This window comes from Falco peregrinus, chromosome 1, assembly GCF_023634155.1.
Source record: "Falco peregrinus isolate bFalPer1 chromosome 1, bFalPer1.pri, whole genome shotgun sequence".
Lineage (NCBI taxonomy): Eukaryota > Metazoa > Chordata > Aves > Falconiformes > Falconidae > Falco > Falco peregrinus.
Window position 1 is genome coordinate 9,421,831 of NC_073721.1, and position 13,898 is coordinate 9,435,728.

Genomic DNA, 13,898 nt, shown 5'->3' on the forward strand with positions numbered 1-13,898 from the left:
TGAATGGGAAGTCAAATACCTTTTCAGGACATACATACAGAAATATAAAAAAGCAGCACCTAGTCACTGCACATTTATTATCTATGCTGAACGGCAAAAATAACCTTTCAGTTCTGTGCAAAACTTGTATTTCAAAGGAAAATACTCAGCCCTGTTCTCTACAAGGATTATATAGACAAAATAATTATTAGTCTGTCAGGAAACTATTCTGTCTCAGTTACAGTTGCTATGAAAGTGTCTAACTGCACAGTAAGTCAGTGGAATGCAGCAGAAGCAATTACACTGGAAACGGTGCTGTGCGAAAAGAAGTTAATGTTGATGTGAATGCTAAATTAGGTCCAAACAAAGAACGTTCAAACTTGTCTTCAAGAACCTTTTGAGCTCTGATCCTCTGGGAAAAGAAATGATCTTTCATGGCAGAAACTCAGACATAGCAGCACTCAAAATGCCAGCAGAAAGCAGTGGAAATTGCACTGATGAGGTGCTGTCACTCCTCTGCATTAGACCCGCAGAGGCTCTGTAAAGAAAACTAAGGATACAGCTTCTTGGGCAGTCTCGCTGCAAGCTGAATCTGCTCTATTCTTCCCCTCTCTGGAGTTCCCATCCATAATAAACTAGGTGGGACGGCTTTCAATTCTGTGAGCATAGCCAACCAAGTCAGCTTGTGGTTAAATTATTTATGCCAAGAGCTGAATGTGAGGTTGCATGAGCAATGTCTTCTCTTTAATAAAACCTGGATTTGCAGGTGGGAGAGGGAAAGAACTTTGACTAGTCAAATAGGATTTTTTTTAAGTGTGGTCATGAATTGAATCTGAGTGGGGGCAAAAGGGGAGGGGAAGTTAAAAATAAAGCAGCTTTAAAAAGGCATCAAAAAGCCTATTTTACATACTGTTTGCAAACCCACGGCTGCTGAGAGGATGATGTTGCACTGACTGATATGTTTACATTATCCACATAGAAGGAATTTTAAAGAGTTCTTAGAGATTTTGAAATTTATAGATTAAACGATGCATTATTACTTTTGACAGGATACTTAAAAAAAAGTCGAAGGCCCCTTTTGCTTTTGATGGGTGGTATGTGTATTTATTTACTGTGTCAACCCTTTCCTTAAGTTATTTGCAGAACCATGCTTAAACAAAATTTAATAAAAATTTAATATAAGCCCCACATCAAACATCTTGTTAATTGAGAGCTAAGGCTGTTTAATGTGTTTCCTGTCAAAGTAGTCAATGAGTTAAAATTAACAGGCTAGTGGCTCCAGGTTGTTTTACTGGAAATATTTTCCCCATTGACTGGAAAAAGGGAAACATTGACTGGAAAAAAACCTGGAAAAATAACCCCAATTTTTAAAAAGGGAATTAAGGAAGACCCAGGAAACTACAGGCTGGTCAGTCTCACCTCTGTGTCTGGCAATGTCATAGAGCAGTTTCTCCTGGAAACTATTCTAGGGCACATGGAAAAGGAGGAGGTGATTGATGACAGCCAACATGGCTTCACTAATAGCACATTGTGCCTGAGAAATTTGGTGGTTTTCTGTGACAGGGTTATAGCATTAGTGGACAAAGGAAAAGCAAGTGATGTTCTCTACCTGGACTGGTGCAAAGCATTTAACACTGTCTTGCTCAACATACTCATCTCTAAACTGGAGAGACCTGGATTTGACACGTGGACCACTTGGTGGATAAGGAAGTGGCTGGACGGTCACGCTCAAAAGAGTTGTGGTCAACGGCTTGATGTCCAAGTGGAGGCCAGTGACGAGTGGTGCTCCTCAGGGGTCGGTGTTGGGACTGACCCTGTTTAACATCTCTGTTGATGACATGGACAGAGGGCTCAAGTGAACACTCACCAAGTTTGCCAATGACACCAAGCAGACGCACTGGAAAGAAGGGATGCCATCCAGAGAGACCTTCACAAGATTGAGAGGTCAGCCCCTGTGAACCTCATGAAGAACAAGTGCAAGCTCCTGACCCTGGCTTTGGGCAATCCCAAGCATAAATACAGGCTGGGCGGAGAATGGGTTGAGAGCAGCCCTGATGAGAAGGACTTGTGATTTGTTGGTTGATTAGAAACTCAACATGACCCAACAATGTGTACGCACAGCCCAGAAGGCCAGCTGTATCCTGAGCTGCATCAAAAGCAGCATGGCCAGCAGGTCGAGGGAGATGATACTCCCTCTCTACTCCACTCTTGTGAGACCCCAATTAGAGTACTGCATCCAGCTCTGGGGCCGCCAACATGAGGACATAGACCTGTTGAGCTGAGGCCAGAGGAGGCTATGAAGATGACCAGGGAGCTGGAGAACTTCTCCTGTGAAGAGAGGTGAGAGAGTTGGAGCTGTTCAGCCCAGAGAAGAGAAGGCGGCTCTGGAGAGACCTCAGAGCAGCCTTCCAGTATGTAGTGGGGGGCTACCAGAAAGCCGGAGAGGGACTTTTTGCAAGGGCAGGTAGTGATAGGACAAGGAGGAACGGGTCTAAACTGAAAGAGGGTAGACTGAGATGAGAGATAAGGCAGAAATTGTTCCCCGTGAGGGCGGCGAGGCGCTGGCCCAGGCTGCCCAGAGCAGCTGGGGGTGCCCCATCCCTGGCAGTGCTCAAGGCCGGGCTGGACGGGGCTTTGGGCAACCTGGGCTTGTGGAAGGTGTCCCATGGCAGGGGAGTCGGAACTAGATGGTCTCTAAGGTCCTTTCCAACCCAAACCATTCTATGATTCTATGGTTTGTTGTGCTGTATAAAGTTTGATGCTGCATGTGCACAGAGGAAGATTCCTGTTTTATTCTAGACTACCCAGGTGATCAGAGCTGATATGGAAAAAGAGAGGAAAAGAGCAGTTAATATGGACTTCTAGGAAGATTTGTTTCTCTCCCATCCTCATTGTCAGTGGCGAATACAATTACCTATTTCTTTGACAACCTTATATTCCTATTAATGTACATAAGATACCCCCTTAAATACCTCCATCTCGGGCAGATTCACATGCATAACTTGAAAAAAGACCTCAACCAGATAATACTGTTTTAACTGTCCTTTTCACTTCAAATGTCAATACAGCATTTTGAAGTCATGTTTCTATAGGCAATGACAGAGTATGTTTGTGGGACGTTTGGGTAGGAGGGGGTGCAAACATCGTCTGTCTGGAAACAAAACCACTCTAACATTCCTTTTTGGGCCCCCAATTGCTAGTTGCAGAAATCCCTCCAAGGGACATAGTAATGGCTTATTATTTTTTTTTGCAGCAGCTATAGCCAGCCACCTTGTAGAATCACCTCTTGGGGAAAGAAGGATTACTTCATTATAGTCTGGATCAGCAGTTTTATAAATAATATAGAAACTTGTCTCCAACTCGGGTAGCTGTTTGGCTCAAGCATATTAAACACTTTCAGTGGAAATCTAGAAAACAGTTTTTTCCAACCAGTTTTTTTCCTGTCCCTGTCAGAGATATGACTCAATTAAAGATGTTACTTGAGAGAGTACTGTACAGCTGTGGGCAAATGGAACTAGAGGCTTTCGAGCGGTCTGAAATCAGTTATCTTACCATACGTTCAGGGTGGACAGCATGCCTGCCTTTTGCTTCTGTAGCCATGCAAATCACAGCATGAGAAATAGCTTCCATGCTTCTTTTATAATGTGACTTTGTTGCACCTGAAATTACATTGCAGAAATACTATTCTGAACCCTGGTTTCTCAATGGAAAGCTTAGGTCAGGCAAAGTGGCCTGGGGGGAGGCATTTGCCTGACTAAACTTGATGTATTCGAAGTATCTTTCCTTGCTTCTAGCCTTCTCCTACTAGATTTATTCTACAAGCTTTAAATCAGTAATCAACTTCAGCACCCACCTATTAGAGTGATTATTATTTTACAATATAGAACGTCTTACATTTGGACCTTGCTGTTCCCTTTATGTAAACATAAAGATGGGTAATGATTAAATTTGTACCTTGAGATAAACTGTACCATACATACATAGAAAGACAGCTGCAGACTTATGTTGCTTTGATAAATTAATGCCTGTTACAAAAGGAAAAAAAATCCTGTCATTGAAGCCACAGAATGTACAATTATGAATCATCAGAGGCAGCCAATTCTTTCATTTCATTCTCTCTAATGAAAAGAACTGTATACTGGAAAAAATCCTTTTGAATAAAAGGGAAAACAACAGTTTGGAAAAAAATACCAGATCGTCTCTTGGGTATTTTAAAAATGTTTGAAGGTATTTTCGATAGAAAATTAAATTAAAAAAATCAGAATTGTACAGACTAAAATCACATCTGTGAGCCAAAAATAGCTCAAGACAATCTTAAATCATGTGATGGAAGTTATGTTTAGGTGATGTTTGATCACACTGTTGAAGCCTGGTTTCCAATGTATTTGCTTTATTACCTTTCTCCCACCTTGCTGCCTCACAGTACCTCTGTCCCCCCATACTGTTTCCAGAAAGCCACCTTCACCAATGCCCTCAAGCCCTCTGTGTACTCCACTGGCTGGGCATCAACCACCAATGTCTACAGATCAAAGGGAACACAGACAATTGTAGAATTCACCTGTAGTTTTTCTGTTAGTGGCAACAATTATTAAGGCAGTCTCTCCTGTGTCTCAGCTGTCATTTTTCATGGCACTTACAGGAACTTCTTCTCTTTGAATTTTCACCTGATTTGTATCAGATATGGTGGAAATTTGCTAGTGGATTAAAAAGTTACTAAGCTGGAGTGATGGACCTACTGGAGTGTCATGACCTACTCTGAGGAATCCTGTTTCTATAGAACATAATCTTAAAACTAAGGAAGCCAAAATACTTTGTTAGTTTCTAATTTAGAAAATATAACTAGAATACATTTCACAGTTAAAACTGATTTATTGCAACCTTGCAACATTTTAGTCTTATTGAAATATTTCATAATCCAAAGTTCCTCATTCAATGGAAAACTATAAATCAAAGATCTGGAGGGACAAATATTCTGTATTTGTCAAACACTTCTCAAATTTGATTCAAATTTAACTATTTCTCCATTTAACTATGGAGAAATCTTGCGGGGTTTTGTTCGTTTGCTTGGGTATTTGTTTGTTTGGGGGTTGTGGGGTTTTTTTTGTAAGATAAGCAAAATAATCTAATTCAGTTATACTTTGAGTGTTTTATCTTTTTCCAGCTTTAAAAAAACTCACTCTTTTTTTGTGTTAAATCAAATAAAAATGTATTTGAAAGTTCATCGACTCAATGAGGAGACGGTAGCATAAACCAGTCCTTTTGCATTATCTACTGGCCCGCATTGTCTTTTTCCATATTTAAAGGGGGGGGAAAGATCAAATTATAGAAGAAAAGCTTGTCATCTGTTTCACTCCTAAGTTGTCTTAACATGGTCTGCAAGAAAAATCAGCAACTTGCTTAATGAGGTATACTCTTCAAGTGAGGTGTTAGGCTGGTTCCTAGTGCATTATTTCCTAAATCAATCAAAACTTATCACACAGATGTTCAAAGATGATTTGAAGCCTGAAAATGCAAATAAACATTGGCTAAATTTTTTTAAGTGCCTAAGTCAGATGCCTAACTCACTAATTTCAGTGGGATTTAGCTGTCTAACCTGCCTAAGTGATTTTGAAAAATAACACAAGCTGCCTGTCTGCATCACTAGGTGCCTAAACACTTTTGGAAAATTTGTCCCTGAATGTTCTTAATAAAGAAAAATGACATATCAAAATGCAAGAGTGTAGTCTCAAAGTAGGATCAGAAAAATGTTTCAGAAAAATCTAGTGTTTTCCAAAAGCTCATGACAGACGACTGTTGATTCCAAGTTTGTTGTAAGCCACAGTACATGAAATAATTTTCTGCAAATTCCATTTAAATGCCCCAAATGAATTTGATATCTGTCTGATTATGCTTAACAGGCAAGGTGACAAGGTCTATGCAGCAGTCAACTGCATAGAAGCTGAACACAACCCCAGGTATTCACACCATTACCACACAATATTCCTTTTGCTGTAAGTTGCATCCAGTACTGAAGATGAAACACTTCAACGATCTTAGCAATATTCTTTAATGAAGTGCCTTATTTAAGAAAATGTGTTGCACGTTAACTATCCATGTATTGCAAAATAGTGCCTATTGAAGTTTAATTAGTGTAAGTAGCATATCCAGTGGTTCATGTAATTAATTGCAGATTTCATATTAAAAAATCAGTGTTTTTGTTAGTGGTATGTGCAAACCTACAATGAATATTTAAGCTTCCAGTCATCAGCTGGCTAGATACAGGAGCACTAGCAAAGTTGAGCGTCAGTTAATATGTCAAACATCCATTCTCTTTCTAAGTTCTATACAGGAAATTATATATAACTATGTACAAGTCAAATGGGAGTATAAGTGAAATAAAATCCAGTTATTGAAGGAAGGAAGGAAGTCTGGGTGAAAAAATCATATCTATTCCATTTTTTTGCCACACCTGTTTGCCAAAAATCATGTCCAGCAAAAAGAAAAGCATAAGGATATATAAAGATTATTTATTTGGAAATTGTCTTTTTCTTCACAGTAGCTATCAGATTATTATTTTTTAATGCTTTTGATTTACTGTTTTAAATAGTTCTGTGTTTCATGTGTTATTGCTGGGTTATCATATAACATTTGAGAAAATTATTTTTAATATTGTCTAGTAGGACCGTAGCTCAGAAACACCAAAGAGAGAGTCTCGTCTAGGATTGGGTTTGTTCAAATTTCTGCTTTGTTTCAGAACCACTGTTGTGCAGGTGTAGGCAAGTTGTGCTGCCTTGCACTTCAATCTCCATCTGTAAAGTGGGGATAGCACACTGCTTTGTCTCACAGGAATATGGTTGTGAATAAACACATTACAGTTTTATATTGCAGTCAAATTCTTTACTTTGGAGATACTGTTAAGATAAGTATCTTATGTGGATTTGAGTGTAAAACACACTTTGCTCATAATTGAATGTCATTTTTTTTTTATACATCCATATGTACAGTAAGATAGTTTTTGGTACAGCAGAAAGTAGGATAAGCTAAAAATTAACATGCACCTGGGTGTACATCAGAGTTTCTGACAATTTCCTGCTATTGATTTGGCATAATGCAATAACGTACTTCAGTGAGACCTCTATAATGCAGATGGTGCTGCTGTGTTTTATGCAGATGGCACTGATTTACTATGATGTTCTACAAAGTATGGGAAGTCTGTCATTGTTAGTGTGGATTGACAGCTCCGAGCAGGAATAACAGGATTCTAGACTGTCCGTCCTTCTAGTTGGCTAAATATCTTCAAAGCTGGAAAGCAGGGAGAGCCTGATGTAAATAGTCCAAACCTCCATTTCCATTGTATGACTGTAATTCTACGACCAACTCATCATTTGTTTGCTCCTGACAGGTGGCAGTTCTTTGTCAGGTAGTTTTGAACATCAAGGGGTTCAGTATATAGGTCTGAAAAAAGATAGTTCTTTAATCATGATCACAAGAATGTTTCAAGTTGATTTTGCCCATTCACTCTGTTCTGGGAGTAGCCAGTTACAAGCTGCAGATGTTACATATGGTCTATAGGTAAGCAAGGCACATAAGAAGGCCCTTCCCTATCTGTTAAATGTCAGAAGTGCTGCTCAACGTCAACATCCTTTTTGGCCCTTTCAGAAAAAGGGTCAGGATACTAGAAAGAAACTGGCTTGTAATATTGCCAAAACCAACGAGAACTTTGACTTCTTCCCTATTTTTAATTCTCCCCTTTCACATTCTTTTTTCCCCTCTATATTCACGCCAACACACCTGAATCCTTGGCTGCGGCACTCTCCTTCTTTTAGCCCTGGGCAGGCTCTCTTTGCGCAGGGACTGCTAGTCAGTCACATCAGACAGTGCCTGAATGAGTAGCAGTTGTGTGAGGTGCACAAATGTGAGGAAGGACGAGAGCACCAAACTAATTTTAACTTGTGACCTAATCAAGGGTTTGAACCCAAGTCTCCTGAGATAAAAGGCTATTGCCCTTATTTTTCATCTGAAAAGCCATTTGGACTGCATATAGACTGTTCCCCTTGAGAGACGGTGTCAGATTGATGTACTGCAGCATGAAATGGGAGTGTAAATGTACGTGATGTTCATGGACTAGTGAATAGAGCTAGTCTACTATGAAATGAATTACTAGCAAAATAAACGGGCTACCTCTAACCCCATCTACTGCTTTCTTACTTGAAGATGATGTTAGCTCAGCTCCAAATGGGTGTTAATTCTGACACATTCTTAGTGACACTGACATGTCAGGGAAAGTTTAAATGTTGAAAACTTGTGCTCATTACTATTACAAATATATTAGAAAAGAGACAATAGCTTGGCAGAATGAAAAGAATGGAAATTGCTTATTGCTTCATTGTCACTGTGCTAAGGATACAGTTTTTTAGGGGCTCCTTGTCTAATATGGATATTCCTGAAATTATGCAGCCTTCGTTATTTAATAGCTAGGGAGACTTAGTGAGTCTGTTCCAGCCTTCACCGAGGGTGTAGACAAACAGCCTGTTGTATTGTGCTAAATACTTGTAAGGTAAAAGAGACTTTGAGACATTTCTTACTTTGTGTTGCTTGGCAAATGTAAGTGGAAACTCTCAAAAGGAACCTGAAATGTTTGGTACCTACCATTTTCAAACATCTAGGCCACTTGGGAGGCCACTTCTTTGCTGTACAAAGACTACATTCGATGCTTTGTGGTGGAAGACTTGGCAATGCAGTTGAAAGAGATATTGTTGTTCACCTGGCTTATGATCTGAAAAGAGTGTACTATAGGCAGTTTGTAGGTCACTGAGGGGCTAAAATGTTTAATAATTCTTAGAACCTCCCTAGATTTAGAGAATAATGAGAAATAAGATGATTTTGAAGATAATTCTAAATTCTTCACATTATCTAGGAGCTAATAGTCACCTTGGGGGGCTGGGGGAGGGGGGAAAACCTTGTAAATTCATAATGGTTTAAGACATCTTATTGTTTTGGAATTATGGTAGCTCTTACTGTGCTCAATATATAATGGTAGTGCCTAAGAATAAAGACAATTAAGCATGATAAACTTACAAGCGATGACGTTAAATTGATGAGTTCAAGTCAGTAGTATGTCTACAACTACAGCTTTCTCAATACTTCATACATTCTTCAGTTGGTATGAGATAGAAGGGGAAATGTATTTTAAAAATAGATAGCAGTTTAGATAGTATTAGTAAATTTGGGATTATTTCCTGCTTCCCTTCCTTTATTGAAATGTAGGTGGTTTTGCCTACTACAAATCTCAGATGAGCAGGCTGTTGTTGGGAGGGGGAACAGAAAGCAAAGAATAAGTTAGGGAGTCCAAATCCAATACTAGTGGCTTTTTTTTTTTTTTTTTTTTTTTTTTTTTTTTTTTTATGTTATGGGTAAATGTTTTGTTCCCCGCTCGGGATCTAAAGTGTTGTGCTCTGTAATGCTGTGGAATTTCAGGTTGTGAGATTTAAAAATCACACAGAAAACTAGACTGAATTATGTCCATTGCCTGAGGCAGGGAAAAAAATCCAGAGAGGATGAAGGACTGGTTGCTTGGCAGGTTGAGTTTTTAAAATAATAATGAAAAGGTATGACCTTATAAAAGTGGGTTACAACCATTTTTCTGTTCTGTGTAAAAGCAGATTGAGGTATGGAAGGGTGGCATTCCTTGCCCATAAGTTCCTAACAGAGCTGTATCAGAGTCAAAAATGGAAACTGGTTCTCATGAAGGTGTCTTACCTACCATATTAAAATGTGATTGCATTTTCAGGAGGAAAAAGTTTTTGGAGAGTCCAAAAGAACATAAATAAAAAAACCCTTGGTTTTCAAATATTCAACTTTTTATTGATTTCTTAAGAGTAAATATTCACACTATAATTTTTTTCTGATTATTTCAATGACCTTAGGTATTCTATAGAAGACAACATGAGCCAGTAAAGTTGTGTGTTGAACAGTACCCTATCAGCAGTGACTGGTGGGAATTGGGATTGTTAATATCCTGCATTTTCCCATTCTGGCTTTCTAAACAGAAGCTATACTGGAACAATGTAGTCAACGGAGATGGCAAAGGGTGAAAAAGACAGTGTTCTGGAAAGCTTGTAAATCCAGGAATCTTCCTAGGCACTTTCTTTTCATTCTTGTTTCACCTGTTTTGTTTATACTTAAAAACACTGTTCAAAATTACCTTGCTTCTGCTTCTTCATTCAAAACTCTGAATCATAACCAACAGCTCCTGAATAACAGTTATTATCTTCCATTAATTTTATGCCTTTGGATTCTTGTAACAGTGTTGCTTAAGTACAACATGTAGAAGAAAACAGTTTGTGTTTCAAGTTAGCGTGTGTTCTGTAGAACAGCTTGTATGGCTGCTCTTCTCTAGCAGAACTCTTCTGGAAAGGTGGTGATGCTGTCATATGCTCCTTTATCTTTTTTTAGCCTGATTGCAGTGAATATAGCCATCAATGTGACCAAAATCCATGACTGCCTTGGAATGAATTTTTCATTCTGATGAATTGGAGGTCAGTTCTCTTCCAATCTTGTTTTCTTATGTGATGTGCTAGGAGAAAAGACATATTATTTCAGGGGACATAAGTCTGTAGTTTTGGAAGGCTGAGAAGTGGTTGGACCAATACTTCATGATGTGACTGTGAACAAAATGGTTGATGATAAATATGATTTCTTGATATAAATACAGTACATTCTTTTGGAATGTATTCCTTGTTGACCCAATTCAGAGCAGGGGGGAGAGGGGGGGTAGGTAAGAGAGACTGGGAAACCTGCTCTGTTCAATTATTTTTAATCCTATATTTTGATGTGGTTTCTTAATTTGTTGTTTGTTTTGATAATTTGGCAATCATCTTTATAGGTTGAATTCAAATGCGCTTGCAGTGGGTGAAATGTTTAGAGTAGCATGTGAGACCAGTGCTTTTTTTGACAGAGGTTTTAGGAGACACTACATAGGTGTCATCTAGCTCCTATTCTGTTTATTAAGATCACTTTCAAAAATTGAAATTGAAGCATAATATATGCATTTAATCTTTGTGTTGTCTATTTTTCCATGCATTTTTTGTGTGTTCAAGGTTTAATTTTGAGAGAGTCTTGACCTAACAACGTTCATGTAAGAAATGTGATAGAAAATCCCATTTTCAGTAGCTGCTTCTTCAAGTCAGAATATGTTATGCCAGCCTAAATTGAGAGAAGCAGCCAACCAGAAAGCTCGGTGAAAACATAAGCAGTTTCTTTTCCACTGCCAGCTACAGCAGTCAGATCAACTTGGCAAAAAAAAGCAAGCTGCGCCAGGTGCAAACCTACTGAAGTAATAGACGAGATAAAACCTTTTTCTCATGTGGTCATTTACACATTCCTGTTTGGCAGTGGCTCTGAAAAGTACCACTTCAAGCAACAAGCAGAGTTTGGTATCTGTTCTAGTTCATCTGTCTGTCAGCAGAGTTTGGTAGCAGAGCTGTTCTGTGCCAGACCAAGTGTTGCTTGGGTTCTGCAGTGACTCCCAGAGAGGACGAATCTGTGACCACCAACTGCCTTTCAGTTAATAAATTAAAATCAAGCTGACTTCTTATTGTTTTAGTGGTCAAAAGAATAAGTGGTTAACACTGTAAGTAACTCAGCTCTGCAGTTTTATGAGGTGTGTGAACAAATGTGAATTACAGCCGTGGCCTTTCAGAGAACAAACCCCAGAGCAATCTTGACCAGTGTGGTGCAGACATCATATTACACATGACCAGAGTACTGCTGGGGATTTCTTCTAGCTCTGCTTTTAGTTATTTTCTGCCGTGCAACATCTGCAAGAAATGCCATCTTATCCTTAAGTCGTTTTGCTTTCTGAGAGTTCGGGGATCTAGGAAAGTTGTGGGTAGCTTTTTTGTTTGTTTGTTTTCTTGTTTTTCCCTAATGTACCTTGTTCGTTATTCAGTGCTGATGCCACAGAACTGAAATTTTCTATCAGAGTGTGTTGATTCATCAGGGTCACTGCCAGAAGCCAGGTTAGGAGATGCCTTTCCTGGTTTCTTGGGTTTTGGCCAGCCACCTTGCCAGCTAGCTGCCTGCTAGCTGATGTGCAACCTGACAGGCTTCCCAGCTTTCCAGAGGCCTGTCCTGTATGTTGCTGGCCAGCTAGGCTCCCCAGCTGCCCTCTTGATTGCTTGCCAGGCTTCCCAAGCTGAGTCTCTGCAGGTGCACATCCTGCTATTCGATCAAGAAAATAATTTGTTTCTATAAGCAAGGCACTGCACCCCCAGGCAATTAGTAAGGCACTGAGTCGAGCAACAGGGAGTGAAAATCTGACAATATGGTGAGATTTCTAGGGGTTTGCGGTCTAAGTAATCCCTAATAGAAAACCGCTTTGGGTGACTTGAAACTTGTGTTCTGAGGATGAAAGGAAAAGTCTTAGAATATAGAAAAGTCTTCCCATTTGGTGAAATGATTATATGGAAAAAATCCGCTTCAGCTTTGTCTTTAGGTAGAAAAGTTCACTTTGCAACTTTGCCTCAATGATTTTTGAAGATATTTTAAGGAGTTTCTGACATTTTTATGTTCATAGTTTAGAATTCTCAGCTGTGCAGATCTAAGTTTACATCAGAGGTCAGTTCCAAGCCCAGTCATATTTCATGGGTTTTGCAGGCAATTCTGTATTGGAAAGTCAAAACTACATGGTGCATAGGAAACATTAGAAACAAATGTTGGATGTTTTCATTCTTTCCCACCTGCCAAGATGTTTCCTTGATGGCTGCAGCCAAGAAAACCATTACAGATGAAGATTAGATTAAAATAAATTGATTTAGAATCTACAGGATGCTGCCTTTGGGGAGATTTCTTTCTATAAAAAAGATTTATATACATTTTTATGTATGTGTGTGTTTTATACATACACATGACATACAGTGCAACAGGATGCAGAAAGAGATAAATCAAATAGATCTGGAACTGTGTAGGGAGGTCTGGATTTAGAAGAGGAGCTATGAGAAGGCCAGCATACCTGCAGTGTGTGTAGCTATTTTATTGATGGGCCTGGTGTTTCTTTTCAATGTGCTTCAGTCTAGCCGTCTTTAGTGCTGTCAGTAATTTGGAAAACACAGAGAAGTGTGCTTGTGTGTTATGGAGGTTAGTGTCTGAACACACATACAACAGGTACAAACACGTTATGTACATACACATCTGCAAGACCAGCTTAAAGGATACAGTTTCTGTGCTGTTAGAGCAGAATTGTTGACATACACATGAAAGGCAATTCAGGCAAGTTCTTCTTTGTATAGCTGCTATTCTTGATAGATACTGTAAATTGTTAAAGAGATTTCAGTTTATCTCATAGAAGACCCTGTGTCAAAGTGAAACACATTTTAGTCAGTGAACTTCCTTGAAACTCATGACTTTCCTTCATGGATCTTACCGTGTACTTTAAAGCTTCTTTAGAAACATCTCTAATGGAGAGTACCAACCCAGGATTTTATGGGTGTCTCCAGACAGTGCCTTTTCATTTTGGAGCTTGAGATTCTAGCTCCATGTTCTTTGTTGCTAGATCTCCGCAGTGCTGAATTAGTCACAGGTACAAATCTGTGTTGAGCCTGGCAGGTGAGAAGGATTGCATTTCCTTTGAATTAACCAAAGTGCTGGCTAGATGCTGTAACTGGGTTGAGGGATGAGGTGACAATAAAGATTCAAAACACTGAAAACACGTTAGAACCAGCAAAGCAAGTTTGTGTTAGATCAGTGATTAATTCATGTGTTGGATCAATGCTTAAGTCTCATTTACCACCTTACAGAATTGGTTTCAGTTAGTAATCCTTTACAGAGCTTCTATTGAAGCTAAAATGTAGGACCAGTCATACTGATGGACTGCTAAAGTAAGACCTTTCAACGCAGAAGGGCTATGTATCACAAATAGTATAATTAACTCTTCTTATTTT